The sequence below is a fragment of the Ambystoma mexicanum genome, chromosome 3q (genome assembly GCF_040938575.1).
Source record: "Ambystoma mexicanum isolate Mex_15411 chromosome 3q, UKY_AmexF1_1, whole genome shotgun sequence".
In the NCBI taxonomy this organism is placed as follows: Eukaryota; Metazoa; Chordata; class Amphibia; order Caudata; family Ambystomatidae; genus Ambystoma; species Ambystoma mexicanum.
Window position 1 is genome coordinate 1,230,809,414 of NC_090926.1, and position 25,728 is coordinate 1,230,835,141.

Here is a 25,728-nt window from a genome sequence, read left to right on the forward strand (position 1 = left end):
CCAGAAACCTCCCTTCGATAAAGCACTTGTGACCAGGGCCAGTCTTCGTGCAGACTGCACCCCAGAATCTCGGTGGAGCCAAGGGTAACAGACCTCTGCTCTAGGCTTCACTCACAGTATTTCTTGACGTGCAATACACAAATGGCCTGTATTATTATAATACATCACAAAATTGTCTCTTGACTTTCTCAAGGCAACGCCGTCTGATATAACTTCCCACAAAGCTTTTGAGGGTCCAAGACTGATGTCACTCACTGTGTTGCAATTTTCTGAACAATTGAGTGCAAGAAAAACGCATTTGATTTTTTATTGGTGTATAGTTATTACAAACTTTTACCGAACACAAATCATATTAAAAAATTACATATTAGTCTTGTTAACTTCCAAAATACTAAAAAAGAAAACATAAAACCTAATGTGCATCAAAGCATTTCCTGGTCTTCTGTCACTTTCGCCCCTCTGCATACACATCTCAAACTCTAACCAAACACAACCACAAACCTACAACACAACAATCCGCACAAACTTCACTACACTGCAACAACAAAACAAACCACACATAGACTCGCACACGACGGCTACCGACCGTAAAACACCCCAAGCCCAGCCAACGGACTTCCGGCCCGAGGCTGCCAACAGCACATCACTGCTCTCTTGCACTTTTCCAGCTTATTCCCACTAACTCACCTCCCACTCCTCACTTTCTTTCAGAGCCGCCAGAGCGCCAGGGGACCACTCTGGTGGTGATAGTGCGCGGTACAAATATCCTTTAACATTAACATTAACTAGGTCATGTTTTTTGTCCAAATGTCCTTAACATTTCTTTATCTCCGTAAAAATGTCTGTTAAAAAATTAACTAAGCCAAACATTTATTTAAAATAGTTTCCATCCGGCATCTAGTATTGAATGTCCCAGATGCGTTGTTCTCTGTGTTCTGAGCGACTCCCATCCCAGGAGAAGATGTTTCAGATTTTCTGTGTGCACACCACAGAATCTGCACACTGAGTCTAAAATTCGTTCATGTCTCCTTGCAAAGAGCACTTTTTTTGTGTGAATTACATTCAACCTGAACCAGAGGAATACATTTCTGTGGACTGGACTCAGGAATTTCATCAGATATTTAGATATCCTGTTTAGCAATCTACCATTTGTTTTTGTCAAGCCCCCCCCAATTTAGACGGTCCCATTTGCTTTTCAGTGCGATTCCAATCAGCACACCACAGTTTTTGTTTCGTTTTGTTAGGATTGGGCTTCAACTGTGATAAACAAATCACTGTTGGCTTCATAGCAACTTACATTGATAGTACAAGAAAAGATGAACAGGAGTGTGGGAGCCTCTCTACTGAGAATGAACATGGGTAAAATACCCAGTTCTATATAATTTCCTCTGCGCTGGAGGTCTAAACCACGTTTTAGCTCACTGCACCCTTCACAGAGGAGAAATATCCATTTGCATATCAGTCTTTGTCCAACCCACAAGGGCAGCCCAACGCCGAAATGCTGGGCAATTCTCCTCTGACCAAGAGTCCCATCAGCAACCCCAGACACGTGTTTCGGCCATCCTTGATGAGGTGAAGCTGAGCCTCAGTAGGGCACAGTGAACAAGGGGTCCATGTCTGGATTACCCTGGGTTACTTAGGGTGAAACCGCAAGTTTTACAAAATTGAAAGAGAGTGTGGGAGCCCCTCTATTGAGAACAAACATGGTCCTTTTCAGTACAAGAAAAGATGCTGATAACTGGCCATGGACCTGCAAAAGTGGCATATTACCTGTACCCAAACTCTCATATAGTCAGTGCATAGTGCTTAAACGTGCCGATACTAAACAGGTTCTCTGGTAAAAATGTAACTATAGAGTGGGAGAACCCACACACGGGTCACTAATGTGCATGTGACAGAACTTACTGCAGTTTACACTGCGCCCACATGCTGTAAAGCATGAATAGATTGGAAACGAGTGAGGCGCTGCTAATTTCAAGGAATTGGGCCTCAGCGGTGGTCTCTCCCTGGGGCCAGCCAGCACACAGTCCTGCAAGAGTGTGGGTGACCTTTCGGTGACAGGATGGGAGCTTTGTGCCTGGTCACCGGTGACCATTTTGAAGCAGCTGCAAACCTTGGTACACACTTGAACGGACATCCATTTGCAGTCACAAACTTGACATTTGCTTCTAATATGCTCTGGCTTCGTGTGTGTTAGCTAGGGTGTTTTCCGAAACGATTAGAAGGTGCTCATTTTATAAGTACTTACCAGAAGGTACCAGAGGAAGTCTCAAAAGAGCTACTTTTAGTGAAGCAGAGGCACAGCTGTTGACATTGATTAGTGGAATTATTTGCGTGTAAAACTGGGATTTGCGTGCCATTCTGTCCGCAAATCGCCATTCGTCAAACAGGGATTTGCTTGCATACAGCACAGGCCGTCAGCTTGGACCGATTTCTTCTGGTCCGGTTTGCAGTTCGTCTCTCCCAGGCAACAGTCCCCCTTTCCCAAGTTGAAGTGACCTATCCTGTACTCCCCTACATAGCGCATGCGTCCATTGTGCACGTGCGACGCAGAGCTCTGGAGCAAGCAACAGTGTTGCAATATACATTTACAGCTCAGGCCCAGGCTTGCAGAAACCACCAAGAGCGCAGTGCAAAACTGTCTGCCAATGAAACGGGTTGGGTCGTGGCTTTATTTTTGCCTAGCCAACTCAGACATACCGTCACCTATGTGGTTAACTTTGGCACCCTCTTGTTGTCGCCCCCTTTCTGTTTGCACTCCAGCCATCTTTCTGGGATGCGTTCTGCAAAGACAGGCCTTGCTTGTGACCCTGATTTTACACTGTATACACTAAGTGCTGCTTGCACTGAAATTCTTCCTAATTTATTGTGCAAAGTTAGACAAGCCCCCCCGTGGACTGCTTCATCTGCTCACTTGGGATAGCGGGCGCGTGAACCGTGATACTCCATCACAGGGCCCGATTTTGAGTTTGTGATAAAGATGGAGAAAAAAGCTAACATTCTCGCCTCCAGTTTTCAGAACCACCACCACCATTCTGAGATGGAGGGGGGGAGAATTGAAGGGGAGATGACCTGCTTTCTTGCACCAAAAGCTGCTAAAATCTATCATTTTGATAGAAACATGCTAGAATTTCTCAAAAGACAGCAATTTTTCTAATTTATCAAAGTGTCCTTAAGCTTTCAGCAAACTAGAAAAGTGGTGCTGCAGTCTAGGAAATGCTATTTTCATAAATGGGAACCGTGTGAAGCAGAGTTTAATGGCACCTCACAGGTGCTGTATTTCAACTCCTTTTTTGACGTGCAAAACCAGGGCTTTTTGAAGGAGAATGTCCTTGCTGTGCCTGCCCTGCATTACTGATGGTTGCTAGGGCTGTTGTCAAGCAGTACATCAGACACAGCCAAAAGTCGCGGCTCTCATGCCAGACCGCCACAACTTCTCTTGGACAAATATGGTGGTTTTAAGGAAAGAGTTCTCCCTTAATGGAAGAACACTCTCCTATTTATGCATGCCCCTCACAATCGTGCCCTCAGTCAGAGAGTGGGTAGCGTTTTGAGAAAGGCACCTTTTGATGTGGAAGCACGTATAGCATTGGCAACACGGAATGCAACTGCTACTCAATGTGGATGCCAGCTAAGCATCGTTAGTTGTCTTGCCAGGTGGAGTTTCCTTTTGCGGATTAGGAGCTTGTCTTTTAGTCAGCATGGATGCCTGCTCAGCATGGTTAGATGTCTTGCCAGGTGGAGTTTGCTTTTGCGGATGAGGAGCTTGTCTTCTAGTCGACATGGATGCCAGCTAAGCATGGTTAGATGTCCTGCCAGGTGGAGTTTCCTTTTGCGGATGAGGAGCTTGTCTTCTCTCAGCGTGGTTCGATGTCTTGCCAGGTGGAGTTTGCTTTTGCAGATGAGGAGCTTGTCTTCTCTCAGCATGGATGCCTGCTCAGCATGGTTAGATGTCCTGCCAGGTGGAGTTTCCTTTTGCGGATGAGGAGCTTGTCTTCTCTCAGCGTGGTTCGATGTCTTGCCAGGTGGAGTTTGCTTTTGCAGATGAGGAGCTTGTCTTCTCTCAGCATGGATGCCTGCTCAGCATGGTTAGATGTCCTGCCAGGTGGAGTTTCCTTTTGTGGATGAGGTGCTTGTCTTCTCTCAGCATGGTTAGATGTCTTGCCAGGTGGAGTTTGCTTTTGCGGAGGAGGAGTGTGTCTTCTCTCAGTATGGATGCCTGCTCAGCATGGTTAGATGTCCTGCCAGGTGGATGAGAAGCTTGTCTTCTCTCAGCATGGTTAGATGTCTTGCCAGGTGGAGTTTGCTTTTGCGGATGAGGAGTGTGTCTTCTCTCAGCATGGATGCCTGCTCAGCATGGTTAGATGTCCTGCCAGGTGGATGAGAAGCTTGTTTTCTCTCAGCATGGTTAGATGTCTTGCCAGGTGGAGTTTGCTTTTGCGGATGAGGAGTGTGTCTTCTCTCAGCATGGATGCCTGCTCAGCATGGTTAGATGTCCTGCCAGGTGGATGAGAAGCTTGTCTTCTCTCAGCATGGTTAGATGTCTTGCCAGGTGGAGTTTGCTTTTGCGGATGAGGAGTGTGTCTTCTCTCAGCATGGATGCCTGCTCAGCATGGTTAGATGTCCTGCCAGGTGGAGTTTCCTTTTGTGGATGAGGAGCTTGTCTTCTCTCAGCATGGTTAGATGTCTTGCCAGGTGGAGTTTGCTTTTGCGGATGAGGAGTGTGTCTTCTCTCAGCATGGATGCCTGCTCAGCATGGTTAGATGTCCTGCCAGGTGGATGAGAAGCTTGTCTTCTCTCAGCATGGTTAGATGTCCTGCCAGGTGGATGAGAAGCTTGTCTTCTCTCAGCATGGTTAGATGTCTTGCCAGGTGGAGTTTGCTTTTGCAGATGAGGAGCTTGTCTTCTCTCAGCATGGATGCCTGCTCAGCATGGTTAGATGTCCTGCCAGGTGGATGAGAAGCTTGTCTTCTCTCAGCATGGTTAGATGTCTTGCCAGGTGGAGTTTGCTTTTGCAGATGAGGAGCTTGTCTTCTCTCAGCATGGATGCCTGCTAAGCATGGTTAGATGTCCTGCCAGGTGGAGTTTCCTTTTGCGGATGAGGTGCTTGTCTTCTCTCAGCATGGTTAGATGTCTTGCCAGGTGGAGTTTGCTTTTGCGGATGAGGAGTGTGTCTTCTCTCAGCATGGATGCCTGCTCAGCATGGTTAGATGTCCTGCCAGGTGGATGAGAAGCTTGTCTTCTCTCAGCATGGTTAGATGTCTTGCCAGGTGGAGTTTCCTGTTGCGGATGAGGAGCTTGTCTTCTAGCCGGCATGGATGCCAGCTAAGCATGGTTAGATATCTTGCCAGGTGGAGTTTGCTTTTGCGGTGTGCAGCGCAGAAGGAAGCTGTCAATACTATTCAGAAGATTTTGCTTTTAAAACTGAGACAATGGAAGAAAAGTCCATTTAATTACAGTCTGTGAAGTTCAGCATTGAGTAAAAACACACAGGGCCTGATTACAAGTATGGCGGTGGAAGGGAAAATGGCAGCAATGCATTACTTCTGTATTATTGAACCGGCGTCGTATAACTTTGGTGGTGAGGCGGAGAAAAAACATCCAGCAAAAATAGGCGGAATTACCACCAGTGGTAATTCTGCTGAAATCCCTATGGAGTCCTATGCACTCCATAAATGAGGACTCAGACTGCCATACGACCACTTGTAATCTGGCAGGAATGCCGCCAGATAAATTGGCGGTAACAGTAATTCCTTTTGGTTGGTATTGCAGCAGATTTATCACTGGAATACACACTTGGTTAGATCCCACCCACCTTAAGGACGGACCAAACTTACCCTCAATTTAGATTAAATATCATCAACTGGTTTAAAGAAAATGATCTGTAGCTCTAGCATAACCTGCTAGTATTAGACCTCGGTAACCCATACTGGATCCTGCTTTGTATTTGTGTAACCATACTTGTAAGTTAACAGGTATCACAGGTTGTACTGTTGTATTGCTCTTGTAACATTGTAACTACATAACTATGTAACATTGTAACTATGTAAGCTTAAAGTATCCTTGTTCTTGCACCCTGATACCCTTGGGTCTGGTGCGCGCTATAAATAAACAAACAAACAAACAAACTTGTAATGAGGGCCACAGGCTTCTTAAGAAGGCCCTTTAAGCACACTGCAAAGGCTTCCATGAAGGAAGGCTAATGATTTCACGTTCACAGCAGGGAGAGCGAGTATCAGTCAATGTAATGCATTCATGTTTGTATGGCAGAAGCTGCGCAGCATCAAACTTCTTAAGCAGAGAGCCATTGAAGTAGGATATGGCCGTTTGTTACTTTATCCCCCCCCCCCACACACACACTTTCCCTTAAGAAGTGTGGAGAATGTAACTGGGGTCTTAGTCATTTGCAGACTGTACCCTTGAAAGGGGATAGTGGTGTTTGGCAACCTCTGCAGGATGAAGAAATACAACCTGACCGTTTTTTTGGGTCAATGTTCCATCTGGTCCTGCCCGTATGCAGTCATGTTGAAGAGTACTTCACTACTTTAATTTTTATCTAAAGTTTTTGCAAACGGACTTATTGTTTGGTGAACCTGACTCCTGTAGCCTAAAAGGATGTATGCACGAGGCTCATTTCCAGTAGGTGCATATGGCGTTCAGTGCATGCATTTTTAGCTAGTACAGTGTGGGAGTGTGACCTCATGAGGGGGCGGTGATGTAGAGGCCCATTCAATCAGATAGGCCTTCACGTGCCTTTTGGCCCCACCCAGTTATGGCAACCCGCTTTTATTTAGTTCAGAATGTTTTTTTCCAGACAGACACACCTATGAGGCTCTGTTGGTCTGACGTGTATAAGGAAAGCGGCGACACTGATGGCCAGTGTGATGGGTGTGGGGCCTGGTCCAGGCCAGGCCACAGAGCAACGACACTGAGATGGCCAGTGTGATGGGTGTGGGGCCTGGTCCAGGCCAGGCCACAGAGCAAGGAAGAAGAGGACACGGACACCGGTCTGCTACTTACTTACTGGGTCCAACAGGCGCATGCGCCGCGGGGACCCGCCTTTATTAGGCAAACACACGTGCAACCTCTTAAAGGGACACACCACACTCCTGCCTTTTCAGATTTATTTTTCTTTAAACAAACCACAAACAGAATGTGGGCACTTATGGCATGACACCCACCTTCATAATTGCTGCGGTGTGCTGTGCGGGCTGACGCAGGCTCTCCTTGCGTCTAAGGAGAGTGCTAAGGAATCTGGTGAAGACATTTCTAAGAGATGCTGTGTAACACCATAGATTCCCAGTATCAATACCGCACAGCTCCTGGGAATCCGGGATGAGGCGGTCTTATCCCTCAAATGCTGTCCTTCTCAGGGAACCGCCTGAGCACACCATCAGCCCCTTGAGCACTACCCCTTCCTCCAAACAAATTCCTATACTTTGCGACTGATGTTTTCTCGCATCTGTGACAACAATTTGGTGCACCCATTGCAACGACCACATTCTTTGGAGAAGGGGATTGCATTCAAATTGTTTTCTTTGCAGCTGGTATTTTCTGTCTCAAAATGATGCCACACCTTGTTGCAGCCAGTTAATGTAAACAGGATATGCACATGTGGATCTATCGCAGTGAATGCATATGCATTTCATAGCTATGTATTCATTTATTTATTTGGTGTCTATAATGCGTCTATACACCAAATGGTGTTTCCAGGTGCCACAAGTCAAAAAGGGGGCATTTGATGGGGGTGGGTGGGATGGGGGAGGGAAGGACCGTGACAGGGGATGAAAAATATAAAAATACAAACAACGGACATTCGGATCGTGCAAGTGCAGTAACAAGAAGTGCAGCGTGGCGGTCACAGAAGATGCTAAGATGGGAAGGGAGGGGGGAGAGCATGCAAGTGCTGGGCGGGGGGGGAGGGCCTCTGGGCTAGGCGAGTGCTATGGGAATGCCAGCTGGACAAGTCCAGGAGAAGGCAGGGAGAGCAGGGAATGAGGGTCCACATGCTAAGTGCAGGGACAGGCCTAGATCGAGCTCAGTAGGCGAGTAGGCGTGTAGGCCCCACCAGGCTAGTACAGGGGGATGGGAGCCCGGTAGGGCAAGTGCAGGATTGGGGCGGGGGAATGGGGGATGGGGACAACGAAGTGCTGGAGTAGACTGGGCGAGGAGGCCTCTGAAGGAAACAGACAGCCCGTCAAATGTGGCAGAGGGGGACGTTGGCAGGGGAGGGGGAGAGGGAAGGAAGAAGAGAAAAGGAGGGTCTTGAGAAGCTTGCAGGACTTAAGGAGATCCTGCTCAAGCCTGAGAGGGGCTGGGAGACCATTCCAGAGGGATGTTTCTGCAGAAGAGAGAACTAACTCCCCCACACCCTCTCTCTGCTTGGAAAATCCTCTGATCTGTAGCGAGTTGGAGCTAGAAGACCCACGGGCACTTGCAGGGTGGTATTTAGGGAGAGAGAGTTGTAGGTAGTGGGGTCCCAGGCCACAGATGTGGATGATACAGATGGTCTTGAACACCCAGGAGCCAGTGGAGAGAATTTAGGGCTGAAGAGATGCGGTCTGTCAGGGTCCGGCTTGCCAAAGTTCCGCAGGAGCTGATGCTGGCCCCACAGACCCTCACCAGGAGTTCCCCTCTCAACCCTTATGTAATAGCTGAGCTGAGAACCACAAGAAAGGGGAAGTGGAGAAAATAACAAACGAGATACTGCTGCCTTGCGACCTTCTGTTAGGCTCTGTTATCTATGATAAAAAACAAATACACTTGGTTACTTATGCATTATGTAAAATTCTTTTCTTTAAATGTTTTCAAACTTATACTAACTTCTTTACCTGCTTAACCTCTGCTATGGCTTAGAGGTTCAAAACCATGTTGAAAACCATAAAAACTGTCTTGGTTCTCTTTATGAAATTTACTAAAGGCTTTTAGAATTATAAAAACTTGACTAGAGTGAGTTGTCCTTTGCTATCATACCAATAATAGTCTCTTTTAAACTCTCTAGTGAATAGCTCCTGTAAGTGTTCAACAGTCTTGGGTACTTTACACACTTGCTTCATTAAAAAACGATTCCTTCATCATTTCCTGCAAACGTGGTGCCTTGGATATGGAATCTGTAATGTCTATCTCATATGCTTCAATGAAATAATATTCCTTTATTGCTCCTGGTGGGATAGTCCTCTTTCTACTTCCATGAAAATGACTTTGTATGCATGCTCTCAAAAAGGAAGTGTGTGTGAAGTTTGAACTGTTCACTCTCTTGCAAGCCTGTTGTTTAGAAATATCACGCATGAGTTCGAAAATCACATGCAGGTTCAAACACGTAAACTCCTTGTGTTTTCACTGGCCCATATTCAGTGAGAAAACGAACATGCGCCCGCTCTGCTCTGCGCGCCTGTGTTAATATCAAAAACACGTGTTCAAAACCGAAAAAATAAACTTGCGTGTATTTCTTTTCTTTACCCACGCTCTGAACACGCGCACTCAAACTCGCGCGTATTTCTTTTCTTTACCCGTGCTCTTAACACGCGCTCTCACTTTATTTTCTGATCGCGCGCACTTTATGCTTTATTCTTTTAAACGAACTCGCGCACAGCTCACAAGACACGTGCACTGTCACGTTCTGTACACATGCTTCCTTTAACGATGAAACCAAAGGAAAGAAGACTCGCGCTTGTGTTATCGCAAAAAACCTGCACGCCGTACTGCCAATATTCAAATACTACGCTGCAGCGTTAACGTTACACGTGCAATTTTTCCTGTACTTGTAATAACTTTTAAAAGATTTTTCTATATGAATCCTTACTCTGAACAAACATTTAAAAATGTCACAGTGTCAATCCAACACGATTCTCAAGTTAATAGTCACTTGACACTCTACCTAATGAGCACCAGCAAGGTTCTAAACTATTTACAGGGAAAGAATAAATGTACAGTATCAAAGTCCTTTCTTTATGTAGTCTTTCAACAAATGCCTCTTTCTCAACTTACTTCTCAACCTCACGATTTCTCTCTCTCCACCTTTACTGTTATCTTAGCTTCCAATATCTTCTTGAAATCAATGAACTTTAAAATAAACACTCCCACTTGTGATCTTCTAAGCTCTCAGTTACTGCAGTCAGTCTTCTTACTTCTTGAATGGATTCTCTGAACTCTGGAAAGGCCTTAATTAAGAAGCTTAAAAATATACTACCAGCCACTGAATTACTATGGATGAAAGGCAGTTTAGAATCTTGCTCACCTACTAAGAATCCACCCCATTATCCTTCCCACCAATCAGACAAACAAAACATATAATTATCCCTTTAAACCAATCAGATAATATTTCCTTCCCTCCATCTTGACTTGGGCAACCAACAATGTTTATACTTAAGGAAACAGCTTCCTATTCTGTGAATAACTACAGGCCCTTTCCTGCTCCTTTTCCTGCTACCAACCCACCTACTCCAGCTAGCCCTGACACGGCCCCTGGGCTTGAGGCCAAGGATATGTCTTGCAGCCCCATTCTGGATTAGTTGAAGTGGGCGAAGGGAGGTGTTAGGCAGATTGTGAAGGGGCTGTTGCAGTAGTCCAGCCTAGAGTGGACCAGAGCCCTAAAGACAATGAGTTTCTGGGGGAAGGTGAGGAAAGGGAGAATGCCTCTGAGGAGGTGCAGCTGAAAGTGGGCCTTCTTGGCAAGGTCTGCGATGTGAGGAGAGAAAGGAGTCGAAAATAACACCAAGGTTTTTTGCTTCTCAAGAGGGTGAGGTTAGGGGGCCTATGGAGAGCAGCCAGAGTGTGGGAGGAAAAGAGGGAGTAGAGGTCCCAATGTGAAGGATGCCATGCTTAATGGAGTTAAGGCAGAGATTGTTAGCCGTACACCATGTCAGACAGTCAGGCATGAGAGAGGAAGAGGAAGTGGAGAGAAGCTTCAAGGAGAGTGTGTGTCATCTGCATAACACTGTAAGTGAGGAGAGGCGGAGGAGATCAAATGGGCAAGAGGGGCAAGGTAGATGTTATAGAGCCACGGAGAGAGGATAGAGCCCTCAGGGACGCCGCAGGTGGAGAGTGTGATGGGGGAGAGAAAAGGGCCCAGTTGAACCCGGGAAGGTCGGTCAGAGAGGAAGGAGATCAACCAGTCCTGTGCCAGGTCCATGATGCCAAGGCTATCACGGTGTCAGGACAGGTTAACTGGAATCTGCAGGAGCTGATGCTAATCGCACAGACCCTCCCCGGATGTTTCCTACTCAACCCCAGACTTTACAGCTGAGTTGGAAACCCCAGGAAAGGGAAATTGGTAGTGGATAAAATAACAAACGACAGATACTGCTCTCTTCAGTTTCCTGGAATCTGGTATCTGCAGCAAAAATAAAGGCACTTTGTTAATGATCAAACTGTACTGAATTGTAAGCTTCAATATTTTCCTATAATACTCTCGGGTTCCTGCTTTGCCTTCCGTATGAGCTGCTGAACCCCACAGTCCCTCTACAGATGTTCTGTGCCCCTCCTTTGATTTACAGTGTGGATCAGATCGGTGGGGCAGGGGGCAAAGGGGAATGGGACAAAATAAACAAACGACACAGGAGCTCTTCATGCTTCTTATTCAACACCCTGTATGGGAATTAAAGTAAGTTAAAATATTGTTGCACATTTATTTCAAAACATCTTCTATTCAACTCAAGGAACTGAACAATACCTGGGTTTCCTCCGCTACTAGCTTGGAGGAAATTATAATTAGTTTTTAATGTTTATCTTTCTCTTAAATTTGGAATTTCTTAAAAAAGATAGCTTTTCCTCTAATGTCACCTTCCAAACTGTGTGACTTGCATTCCCAAGAATATTGTTAAAGTTCACTTAAACTCTTTTAAAATTCCAAATCAGTTATCCTTTGCTGCAATTACATGTGCTCTAAATTGTAGTTTCAAACTACTTGCTATCTTCTGCCAATTGTTAAAAATTGTTAATTTATCAGCTTAAAAACTAACTAAAATGCGCCTCACTAACTACATTTCCCAGAATTCCAAACAAAATGGCCACCGGCACTTCGTTTGCGCGTAATGCATCATCTGGATATCTTCAGCGATTAAGTCTTAGGAGAGCAAACAGCCTCCTAAAGCGCACACAAAGTCACATTATAATTTCCTACACTCGCAAGGTTTAACAGGTATTTGCTTCCCCTGTTTCTGATATCGTTTGCATTTTCTAAAGACTATTTTTCTCCTCTGTAAGATCCAGAATCAAGCTGCGAATAACCCACGGCTCAACAGTCAATTTCAAAATACAAAAGGTGACTGCTGTAGACGTTACAGCTCTCTGCCCATTGCGCAATTATACGCGGCACACAACCAAAGCAAAAATGCAACGCGAAAGTCGCGTTAAGCAGATCCCATCACTGAGCCAAATCAAACTGTTAAAAAACGAATACTTTAACGTGAAACTCCAAATAGCATTGAATAGAATCACATCTCCTCATGGACAGCGTGAAACTCATATACATTGAATGAAACTGATTTCTTCATAACCTGGGCATTTGTCCATTAGCTATGCCATTTGTATCAACCATTTCTCATTTTGCAAGCCCCTTTCCTTTCCCCTTCAGTAAGGTGCTTCATGAGACATTTCTCTTGTTTTGGCATAACAAGGCCGCAGATTTATTTTTACATATACATAACCACTGCAAACAGGTATTAAAAATTAGTTCCAAAAGGTGTGGCGACTGCTCCTCGTCCTGCTTCCCCCTTTACCTCCATATTGATTGCAGGCACAACTCCCCCAAGGCCTTCGAGTCTGAGAAACCGCCTGCCCCTGCAGGTCTTTGCGGACTGGGGGAGCGCCGTTTGTTGGGGGGAAGTTGAGCCCCAATTGCTACCGCCAGACACCCCCGCCGTTTAGGCTCCCAGGAGGCGCTGTCTAGAATGGGCGAAGCCCCTTCCGGTTTAGCAATGGCTCATTCGGAGTCTTTGTCTTATCATAGGTTGCCACAACCCGCCTGGTCATCCTGCGACAACGACGTCCAGGTTTCCTCATAACTGTAGGGTGGGAGGGTGGGAAAACGAAATCCTCCGATTTTGGCGGGCGCCCGGCTGCTGGACGAGCTGCAAGTGTTCCTGTGCCGGGCGCCCGCCGCTTATGTAGCCCAAGCTCCTCCTTCTTCCTTTGTTACCCTTCGCGGGCTTTTGTGGGCTTTTGGCACCCTTTCCCCTGTTCACCTTGCCGCCCTCTCCCCTGCCCCTGTGGGGGGAGGGACGAGAGAGCGGAAGGAGGAAGGCCCCTGCCCCGGTTATCGGGGTGCCTCCTCCATTCTCTTTGCTCACCCGTTCGTCACCTTCATAACCTGGGCATTTGTCCATTAGCTATGCCATTTGTATCAACCATTTCTCATTTTGCAAGCCCCTTTCCTTTCCCCTCCAGTAAGGTGCTTCATGAGACATTTCTCTTGTTTTGGCATAACAAGGCCGCAGATTTATTTTTACATATACATAACCACTGCAAACAGGTATTAAAAATTAGTTCCAAAAGGTGTGGCGACTGCTCCTCGTCCTGCTTCCCCCTTTACCTCCATATTGATTGCAGGCACAACTCCCCCAAGGCCTTCGAGTCTGAGAAACCGCCTGCCCCTGCAGGTCTTTGCGGACTGGGGGAGCGCCGTTTGTTGGGGGGAAGTTGAGCCCCAATTGCTACCGCCAGACACCCCCGCCGTTTAGGCTCCCAGGAGGCGCTGTCTAGAATGGGCGAAGCCCCTTCCGGTTTAGCAATGGCTCATTCGGAGTCTTTCTCTTATCATAGGTTGCCACAACCCGCCACGCCAAAGGTGGGTTACCGCCCACCGTGGCTCCCCCTTTTCCTAGTTTGTAGCTCTCGAAGTTCTGTGTACACCTTGCTGCCCGGTGCCAGTCCTTCTATCCTTCTTTGACCAGGGATGTCACCTTTGCCAGTTGTGCCTGATCCTGGGGTACCTCAGTCCCACCCCACATTTCCATCCTCCTTGACATGCTCTCGCACCACCGGCTCCTGGTTCTACCACTGCTTTGAAGCCAACTGCCTCCTTCTTTTCCAACCATCTCCTTACTAGGCACAACTCTCCCAACACTCCGTGCCTGGTAACACCCTGCCCCTGCAGGTGTTTTAGGGGTGTGAGAGCGCCATTTGTTCGAGGAGGCTGAGCCCTCGTTGCCAACACCAGACGCCCCTGCCGTTTTTAGGCTCCCAAGAGGCGCTGGTCCGATTCCGTTCCTTGCATTATCCAACCATCTCCTTCGCCATACCCCATCAACGAGACACAACTCTCTCAACCCTCCGTGCCTGATACCTCCCTGCCCTTACAGGTGTTTTCGGGCTGAGAGAAAGCCATTCGTTCGAGGAAGCGGAGCCCTCGTTCCAACCTAACTGACCCGTGCACACAATCCCCAATAAATTGCGTTATGCGTCTCCTTCGTGGCCACCTCAGCAGCCCAATGGATAGCCTGAGCCATCTCCCACGCTTTGGTGGCCTTGCAACTACTAGGTCATAGGTCATGCCGTGATAAGGTACCCCACCATGCCCCCAACCCGCCTTGTAGGGTATGCCCTCTTGTGCATCCACCTCGGTGGCCCCGCAACTGACCTGAGCGCCCCAGCAGCCTTTACCCTCTGGTCAACTAAAATATACCCTATACCGAGAACACTATTTTCTGCTCAAGTAAGACCGCCTGCAAAGGTATCCATCTACCTCCGTGCCCTTATCACCTCCCCGGGCGCGGGTGGAGCGAAGGAAGAGCCCAGAAAGCAAAAGCACTAACCGCAACTTAACTGCACTTCATCGGTATGTGCTATGCTGCGTTATTTTTAACATGCTTAATACCCAGAAGTTTCACCGAGCTTATTCGGTGTCTGCACATGTGCTGTTCCCTCTCCTCTTGCTCAAAGGGTGATCATGCTGCCCAGCCCCGACCCCTTACTGCTACAATGGGCCCCCATCAATTGTGACGTGCGTTCCTAAACCTGTGGAACCCCGATAACTAGCCTGTGTCCTCCACTTGCCACTTTCTGAATTGGGAGGCCACGAACGGTAGTTGAGGTGTCCGGATATCCTGTCCTGCCCCCATAAAGGCAGCCGAGTGGCTCCCTAGCGCCACTGATTCTAGCATGCCACCACTGGAGGGCACCGGCCCGCAAAGCAATGTGGAGATCTACCCTCCTTCCAGGTGTAGAGAGATTCTGAGTATCAGTCCCTTCCCACTCCACCCCCGAGTGAGGTGTATGGGGCACCGTTTGTCCAATTAGACTTGAGCTACAGAGCTGTATTCCCCACCCGCAGACCCTCCCCAAGCCTGCTTGCCTTAGGCCCGCTGCGGGTCCAACCTGAACTCTGCTCTTCGCCCCTCCTCAGTTAACAAACTGTGGCTAACGACGGAAGCTGCACCATCGGCCCGCGGCAATGAATACTTTGCCGTCCCCGCAGGTACAACCTGTAACTCTGCGACAAACATGCCTGTTAAGTCCACCTGTCCTGGGCCTAACCCACCCAGATGGGACGATGTGTAAGCCCTCAAAAAACTCTAAATAAGCCGTAGCCCAACAGTACAAAGAGAGGAGCCCCAAATGTTCCACACCATCATAACAAGCGGTAAGACTGCAGCTACCCTTCCGGCAGAGCCAATTTGCATTTTATACAATCAGCGCACTTAGCGATGTGGGGCGCCTTCCTCGGGTGAGCATTCTAAAGTACATGAATAGCATGATGCAGGTCCACTTTACATTGGGTAATAGTGTGCAAGCCATATGTAGCAGCACTTGTGAAAATGCATGGAGCCAACTAGGGAATGTGAACCACTCTTAGTTCTTTGTTGCAGGAATTTTCCACGTGACAATAAATGCATATTGCGCCTGTTTGAAACGTGGGCCTATGGATAATCCAAATAGGGCAGTCGATGCAGACAACTGTTGGCATCTGCTTCCGACGGTGTATCCGCCATGAGACATGCATGTACCACCGGTCCTACACCCGGGCCATACCCCATCAACGTCCCCTAATACCAAAACACAAAGCTGCCATTGCTTGTACCCTGCCAACGAGGCCTCCTTTGCTAACTGTATTCTGGCTCCAACCCAAGACAATTAATGCACCCCGATAACCTCCTAACAAGAGCAGCGCCTGTCTCCTAGCCATTGTAAAGGCTCCCCAAGCCGTACCCGATCAGGTTATGTTAATCAGCACGCCTCTTCTTCTTAAGTCTGAACCATCGTGAACACATTAACAATAGCGACCTTGGAGCCTGCAGGGGGTCCCTGATGCTGAGCTGACTCTCTGCTAAACATTATAACCAGAGCCCTTTCATGCATTAAATGTGTTTCCGTCCTTTTAAGGAACACTTTCGTCACTGGGCACACTTCAGACAAAGGATCACATCGCCCGCGCCATCTCGTATGTCTGTGCTGCACATTATATTTGAAAACAAAATTGCCCTCCTGTAACTAACCTGATCAAACTTGTAACCAATCAAAGGCGCCTGTCCCCAACCGCAGAACGGCGAAACTCGTGTTTCCCCCAGGCGCACTTTTTCCCCGTGCCGCTGCCCGTGGGAGGCTGCTGTCCCGTGCTATCGCCCGTCTTCGGCTGAGCAGGTGCTCGTGGGCACCTCAACTGATGTACCTCTGCCCCATGGTTTCTTCCCAATTCACTTGACTGGGCGAGATCCCTTAAGCTCTCGAGCATTGAAAGAGCCAGATATCAGAGCAGGCTCTAAGACACCAAGGTTCCTACACTTAGCCAAAGTCAGGCAAACAGACGGACGTGCATGTGATCGTAGACCCTCATTAGCAGACCCTATTAGAACAGGTAATTCGGCCTTGTTCATACTGAGCAGATGAGTGGTCATGTTTCTGTCAAATGTTGGTATGCTTGGGTTTCACCCTTTAATTAATAAACGCACACTAGACGTTGCCCCATCACTATCTTTGTCTAGACAGACAGCACCACATCCACCCATCACTGACGACAACCCAACAAACCTCCTCCGCTTTAGCCTCTGCTACCAGCACCTCCTCCAAACATTAGCACTCCTTCCGCAACTCTGCCTAGCAATACAGAAAATAGGACTCTTGGGTGGCCAAAAGTTGCCAGTCCTCCTCTTCCTTTACATGTAGCTCACTCTGTGCGCATATACTAAAATAAATGCACGTCCACCCACCATTGGCTCAACCCACAGGTTCGTCATCACTTACACATACTTGCTCATCAACTTCAGAAACCTTGAACCAAAGTACACCAAGGTATTTTTTGCAACTCCACATTTCCGTTTGGGACAACTTAACTCTATTTTGCCTAGACAGCTGGCATAAGCACCACAGAACAGCAAAAACTAAACCCAACTAGCAACACGCTAAAAGGAAAAAAGACAGAAAATTGTCAACTGAACTAGCCGTGGCCTCAGAGTACTCTGGGGCGGGCTTATTTACCCAACCGTTATCCTTCAAGCCCAGAATGCAATTGTCCCGTTGCCAAGAACAACCAAGGTAATAAAGAGTGCGTGGGTAGGTGGACAGGCGGGTCCAGGCGCCACTTACGGCGCGATTCTAGGACTCCATGCCCCCAGGGGCATCGGACATCTAGCAACTTGTTTTCATTTAACACAGAATGCATTCCGGGAGTTGCAGTCTTAGTTGACTGCTATTGGACTGTTCTAGATCACTGTGGTCTGTAAAAGGAACGTGTGAACCACGGTGACATGAAATCATCTGTAGTCATAGGCAACCGCGCGGCTAGACGGATCGTGGACTCCCCTGGATATACTGGGCTAGAGACATTTTTAATCACAATAATCCTTCTGTACATACCTCCTCTACCACCTGTGCGCATGGTTCATGTGTCCCTTTTCTAGCCTTACCTCTCTACCCCTCCTCCCCCCTTACACTTTTCTCCAGTCGCCTTTAGTTCAGTAGCATGGCTAGCTATTGCCCGGTCGATTATACTCATTTGATCGGCGATCGAAACATGTCCGTTACCCCCATCAGGATCCACAGCTGGGACTAGGTTGCTTGTGTCACGTAAATCACTGCCTGCAACAGAAGCCTTTATTATTATAATTGTTTTTTTTTTTTTTTTTTTAATAACACGCTCAATTCTAAGCGGGGACCCGGGGCTTGGACCTGTGTTGCTCTGCGTCTCTTGCTTCCACGGCGAGTGGGTGGCCACTGAACTATATACTACGAGGCATCTTTTGTTCACGGAGCGCCTGGGGACCAATTCCGATGGTGGCGGTGCGCTATACAAGTACCTTTAACAGAACATAACAATGAGCGACCGCCTCTCCTTCCCCCTCCCATCCGATTCTCACACTCGGTATCAAATCGGCCTTTAAAACAAAAGCCGTTTCTTGCAGGAAGGGAAAAACAGAGAATTCCAGACAGGGTGTTGTTGTGACATATATGGGGCTGTGTATAGCTGATGTCAGACAGCGACGGCCTCTGTCCCAGCCCTACATGCCCTTCAGAGGCACAGTCTTGTAGGCAATCATGGCCATTTCCATACCGTGCGCCCGTTTACTTCCACACAACATGCTCCTGCTTTGGTCTCTTACTAGCGCTTGCTCTAGCCCTTGGAATACCTTGCTCCCAGCCCCAAAGCCGAGCCCCGCATTCCTCTCTCTCTCCTAACCCTGCTCCTTACCCACCGCCCATTCCTGGCTGCCGCGAAGTTCCTCCCTGCTGCCGCCCGCACCACAACTGGAAACTTCTTCCTCATGGCATCCTGGTCAGCCACCAAACTGGACACTTCCATCTTCCGGATCAGGAACCACACGGCATCAAAAACTGGAAACGCAAACGAAATCCTCCGATTTTGGCGGGCGCCCGGCTGCTGGACGAGCTGCAAGTGTTCCTGTGCCGGGCGCCCGTCGCTTATGTAGCCCAAGCTCCTCCTTCTTCCTTTGTTACCCTTCGCGGGCTTTTGTGGGCTTTTGGCGCCCTTTCCCCTGTTCACCTTGCCGCCCTCTCCCCTGCCCCTGTGGGGGGAGGGACGAGAGAGCGGAAGGAGGAAGGCCCCTGCCCCGGTTATCAGGGTGCCTCCTCCATTCTCTTTGCTCACCCGTTCGTCACCTTCATGCGCAGCGTTCCCTGACAACTTTCTCTGTTCTGAGCTTTCCAAGTTTAATAAAAATAGCTGCAAATTCGCCAACAAGCCAATTTCTTTATGTGCAGTGTTCCCTGGCAGCTTTCCAAGTTAAATAACAATAGCTGCAAGCTCGCCAACAAGCTGTGCCCCCACCAGATGACTGCAGACAGCAGACCGCTTCAGTCTTGCTTCCTCTTCTCACTTCTTATGAACCTGAAGGGAAGGCCTGAAGCAGCTAAATTAAAACATGACTGACTTCCCTAAAAGAAATGATGAAAGGCAGCTAAGAATAGACTGGCAGAACAATCTGCCCTCAACATTCTAAATTAGATCACTGCTGAGAGAATTCACCATCTTGTGCTGGGTTCGAGCACAATCCACCATCTTGAGTGCTCAACTCTGCTGATCTCTGAGAAAAGGCATTAAAGAAAAAAGATAACCATTTTGCATTGCACATAAAACCACATCCCTCCAACTTTTGGGCCCTGCTGACTCTGTGTGTTGCGTTTCGGGCCTCGCGTAGTGCCGGCTTGGGCCCGAACGTGAGTGGCCGTGTGTGTAGGCCGCTCTGGCGTCGCTCCCGCAGGAGCTGACAAGAAATACACGCACACACAGGTAGCTTTATGCCCCGGAACTGCCTCCTTCACCAAGGGGCGGAGCTTTTATTCACTTGCCCTGCGTCACCGCGTAGCGGGACGCAGGGTGGAAACACAACATTCCTCCTTTATTCCAAAATGAATAAAACCAAACACAAACATGCATCAACTATAGATCTGTTCAAATGACAGCCCACCGTTGCATTAGTGGATCAACATTAGATATATGAATAAACATTTATAGCAGAAAAATGCCTCCCACATTCTAGTCCTTGGGGGCCCACACTGGACATACATATTCTTTTAAATGAGCTGGAGGCCTATAGCCCCCCCCCTTGTGACCGGGGTCCCACTGTCTCACAGGGTGCCTCACCTTCAGTGTCCTGCTCACCCATCTCAGGCTCACTCCACAGCTCCCATGCTCCATCATCAGCTCTTTCTTCTTCGTGTGGATATACTGTCCCTCCGCCATCCGGCGTAGAGGTGTCAGCTTCTTGGGGCTGTTCACCATCAGTCCACAGATTACAGGGCACAGCTTTAAACCATGCTGCATTACGTGTTACACTTTGGTGTCCTTTTTGTGCTGTAAGCATGGTGCCTTTTCTTTCCTTGATGATCCATGGGGATGGCTCATACCGAGAGTTCAACTTAGATCTGGTAGGATTACGCAACATTATCACGTGGTCACCCACTTGAAGATTTGACTGCTTTCCCCTTCTCATGGTGCTCATGTGCTCATTGGCTTCTGTTCTTCTTCTTTCTGTTCGTTCAGTGTCAAAATTATCCGGACTTCTGTTAGGGAGGTGTGGTATGGAAGAGTTGACCAGCACACCAAACATTAAGTCTGCTGGGGGAATTCCAGTCGTGCTGTGTGGAGTCACCCTATAGTTCCGTAGAAACCGATACAGATCGAGTTTCGAAGAGCTGGCATTTTCCTTCGATATCCTCAGCACTTTATTTATTGTCCGCATAAAACGTTCCACATCTCCATTGGCTTGGGGCCATCTTGGCATTATGTGGTGATATCGTATGTTTAGATCCTGTAAGTAACGTTTGAATTCTTCCCTTTGGAATGGAGGGCCATTGTCACTTTTTATTCTTGTGGGTAAACTGTGTGTCGCGAACATTTTTTCAATCATTGGAATTACCACTTCCGCAGCTGTTGAGTTCACTATCTCTACTTCAGGGTAGCGCGAATAGTCATCAATAGCCACTAGGAGATATCAGTTTTCCTGTATTTTGCAAAAATCAAGGCTGATAGCGTCCCATCTTCCACATCCTCGCACTGGTGACTGAATCGGCGTCGGGTGTGGTGGGGCACCAGTGATTTGGCAAGGTAAACAAGTGTTGATGAGTTTTTCAACCATGGCATCGATTTGTGGAAACCACACTCGGTATCTGATGCGAGCCTTTGTTTGTGCCATTCCTTGGTGGCCTTCATGTGCCAACGCTACTATTCTTTCTTGAAGACTCATGGGGATGATAATGCGGTCTCCTCTAAGGATCAGGCCTTGTTCTGTGATAGATAAGTCTTGCCGTACTGTGAACATCCCTTCAAGAAATGTTTTGGCTTCTTGTGTCTTATTATGAATGTTCTTCAGGAAAGAATTCCATTCACCTGATAAGATTGTGTTTTTCACCAAGTCGCAACATTGGTCTTTGCGTGTTTCCTCTGCAATCTCCTCGCTGCTGACCGCTTTTGGTCTCATTTCACACACCACTTGGCATATGTGTTCTTCTGTTTCTGCTGCCACTTGGACCTCCTGTGTGGTTGCTTCTCTGGGATGCCTTGACAGAAAATCTGCTGGATTTCCAGTTCCTGGTTGATATTTTAGTTCAAAGTCATATTGTTGCAGATGCAAAAGCCATTTTGCAATCCTGGCCGGAGGATGGGAGGAGGTGCCCATGAATATGGGTAATAAAGGCTTATGATCGGTATATGTTGTGAATTTCCTGCCATACAAATATATGTGAAAGTGTCTACAACCCCATAAAACAGCAATGGCCTCCTTCTCAATATGAGAGTATCGTTGTTCAGTCATAGTGAGAGCTCGTGATGCATATCCTATCGGCCTTTGTACCCCTTCTCTTGTCACCTGAGTCAATATGGCTCCCAGACCTACGGGACTGGCATCAACATACAGCTCTGTAGGAAGTGTGGTGTCATAATAGGCCATTTTGGTGTCCGTTGATAAGGATTCTTTAATGTTTTCAAATGCATCTTGACACGCTAGCCCCCATTCCCACTTTGTGTTGGTTTTAGTGAGCTCACGCAGTGGTTCCGACAGTGTAGCTAGATTCTTGATAAATCTTCCACAGTATGTGGCCATCCCTAGGAAACTGCGCACTTCCGTCGGTGATGTAGGGGGACTGGCTGTTTGAATGTCAGCAACCTTCTGTGGGTCCGGCGAGATGCCCGTACTACTGAATGTATAGCCGAAAAAAGACAACTTTGTTTTGAAAAATTCACATTTTTCACGGTGGATGGTTAGTCCAACACTTTCCAATCTGCCGAGGAGCATATGCAGTCTTTTCAAGTGTTCGTCTCTGTCAGCTGCATGGATTAAAATATCATCGCTCACATTTAACACACCCGGTATGTCCCTTATGAGCTCTTGAATAGTCTGCTGAAAAACCTCCGCTGCTGAGGAGATCCCAAAACTTAAACGTTTGTATCGTCGCTGACCAATATGTGTTGAAAACGTTGTTATGTACCGGGATTCCTTATGTAATCGTAGTTGGTGATATCCAGCCTTCAAATCTATTTTGGAGAATACTTTTGATCCCGTGAGATCAGCCACGATCTCATCCAGTGTTGGCGTTATGTGTCGCTCCCTCTTGATTGCAGCGTTGGGTAACCTCATGTCTATGCAGATGCGGACCTTCCCTGGCTGTTTTGGTTTTTTTGTGACAACCATTGGAGAAACCCAAGGTGTAGGTCCTGTTACTTCTTCGATTATCCCGGCCTTCTCAAGTGTTCTTAGTTCTTTTTCCACTTGCTCACGCATATGGAATGGTGTTCTTCAGTGTCTGACAGCCTTTGGTTGCACGGATTCATCTATGTGGAGTTTAATGGATTTTCCTTTTAAACACCCGATTCCTTTCAACAGGTTAGGGTACGTTCCCAGGAGTTTTTCAACCTCTTGTGCTTCATTCACTTTGCAAATGAATCTCACCAACCCCAGATCTTCTGCTGCGTCACCACTCAAAAGGCACTCGATGCCAGCATTTACTACATATATTTTGGATGTTAAACTGTTTTCTCCATGCTTAAGAGTGGTGCGGAATCTGCCCACCACAGGTAAGGGTTTCTTACATCCATATGCAAATAGTAGCGTGTCCGTGTTTTTGAGGTCCGGCTGAGGCTGTAGTAACCGGAAAGTGCTTATGGGCATAACATTGACTGATGCCCCCGTGTCGATGGTCATCCACACGTGCTGGTCCTGGATCATGACTTGGCATTTTCGTCTCCTGCGGCCTTTTCTTGATGTGGCTTGTCAGTGATTAAGGGCTGAGACCATATATACTTTTCTCCCTTTTCTCCAATTTTCCTTGATCGCCTCTTGAGGTGCTGCACTCATGTCATCTCCTTCGTCGTCAGTGGATGAGTTTGTGGCCTCTATTTGTCGGGCTCCAGCTTGTTTCTTTTTCTTGTTCCCACTTTTCTCATTGGCGTGGCGTGGTTTGTTTGTTGATGGTTGAGCTCCTGATGACTGGCATACTTTTGCATAGTGGTCCATACTACCACATGCACCACACGTGGTCCCTTGTGCCGGGCAGTTTTGCCGTCCATGTCGAGGACCACCACACCATCCACACTCCATTGGCCCTGGAATTCGCGGTTGCCATCGGGTATGTATAGTGTTTCCCCCAACCTCTTCTTTTGTTGAGTGACGATTGGCGACATGAGCCACTATGGTTGTTGTGAGGGCAGGTTGTAGTTTTTGAAGCGTTGTGCCCATGTGGGCTGCTCTGGCATGTGCTAATTCTCTCTGGCGACCCAATTCCAGAATGCGTGTTAGCGTGATACCTCTTTCACTTAATACCATCCTTCTCAACTTTTCCGATTGGATGCCATTAATTATTTGTCTCCTGATTTCTTTCTCAGTGTCTGTGAATTCACATGAAATGGCTAATTTTCTGAGCCGGGTGTGGTATGCATCAAGGGTCTCCTCCTCTGCTTGAATTGTTGTACAGAATATGAAAGTCTCATAATCCGGGTTGAGTTGTGGGAGAAAATGGGCCGTTAGGGCATACTTGGCCTGTTGGTAAATGTCCTGGCCATCGTCAATGGTTAGTGAGTTGAAGATTCGCAGTACTTCATCCCCGACATTTAACAACAAATGTGATCTCATCTTCCTGGCAGTAGTAATATCTTTACAATCCATAGCCATTTCAAATTTCTGAATCCATAACTGCCATCGGGGGCCAACCGATGAAGGATCCGTGAAAGGGTCAAATGGCTGTATCATTATGGATGAGCTGCCCTGTGATCGAATTTGTGGCGTTGACACAGATAGGTTGGCTGCAAGTCTAGATGGTGTGCTCGGCCTGGGGGTGGACATTCCAGTGGCCATGGCGTGGCCTCCCTCTCCCCTGCCAGGGAATTTCTCCTCACCTCAGAGCATTGACTGTGGCTCCTCCTGCGGGCGATAATTTCCAGCTGGTCTCAATTGGACTTGGGTTTGTTTTCCAGTGTTCCTGACACCATCAGTTTATGTGGACCTGCTCACTGTTTTCCTTGTACCTGTGTGTTGGCCCATCAATGTCCCGGGTTTGCTGGGTTTACAGAGGTGACTTGATCACCATTTGACAAATCACAGCGTGCGCGCGTGATGGCTGTTCAAAAATTATGTGCGTCGCTTCAAAGCGCACGTCCGACGATGTGTGGCACACGTGTTCGGATCCCGTTCCTCGTCGCCAATGTTGCGTTCGGGCCTCGCGTAGTGCCGGCTTGGGCCCGAACGTGAGTGGCCGTGTGTGTAGGCCGCTCTGGCATCGCTCCCGCAGGAGCTGACAAGAAATACGCGCACACACAGGGTGCTTTGTGCCCCGGAACTGCCTCCTTCACCAAGGGGCGGAGCTTTTATTCACTGCGGTGACGCAGGGCGGAAACACAACACTGTGTATCCTAGTTCTTAGCCTAACTCTTCCCATATGACCCCGGATGTCCCTGACAAATACAATGTTTTTTATGTTTTACCTGTCTACCTCTGCATACTTCTGAGAGTTGAATTGTGTAGTTCCTTATTCTACTTGTTCCTAAAATCCTTTGCTATTTAACTGTAATCTATTTAACTATTCCTAACAACTGTATGTATGTATTCCTATAACTTCGATACACCAACTTATTAAAAGTCTTCTTTCTCCTTTGCTTATATTTATACTTGAAGTTCCTTTGTTGCTGCTGCTGTGGATCCATTTCGAGGTTTCAGTCTTTCAAGTCTTGGTAGAAACTCTCTGGGCCCAGTTTAAAATTCTGCCTGATGCTTGTTACTTCCTGAAAGACCTTTTCAGTTGTGTGCCTGTGCGCTAGGCTTAAAGTCTTTTTAGTTTCTTTCACTCTAAAGCGCATGCGCACAACCTTTTTCCTTTGAGCGTTAACTTCTCTTCCTGTTCTCTTTCTACCTCTATTGCCGCACTCTGATTTATGGCCCCTCTTAATGTAGTTGGAAATGGCTGGTACGCTGCGCACTGCGGATTAATTCCTCCACAACAGTCTTTCGGAGACTTTACACAGGCTGCCTTAACAATGTCCATTACTTTTCTTTATATCCTCTTACACACGTTGCGCTCACTGCCTTCAATCCTAGTCAATACTTAATCACTATGTCTCTCAATTTATTGCGCTCTCACCTGAGTTCTTCTTATACCACAAACCTTATTATTGAGATCTTCTTGCTTCTTTCCTCTGCTGCTGCCACTCTTCAGAACTCTAGTTTAGGCCTTCGTTAAGTAGCTTAACTTAAGTTACCTGCCATGAAAAATACTAAAGATGAAAGGCAGTTATAGAATCCTGGAGTCACCCCTTAACACTTCTACCATTGTTCTCCCAACCAATCAGAT

The 25,728-nt window shown here is 47.5% G+C and overlaps 1 protein-coding gene across 1 annotated transcript in view; it reads left to right on the forward strand.

Moving 5' to 3' along the window:
- LOC138581981 (coiled-coil domain-containing protein 159-like) overlaps window positions 1–25,728 on the forward strand; it is a 461,570-nt gene that overhangs the window by 111,089 nt on the left and 324,753 nt on the right. The window lies entirely within an intron of this gene.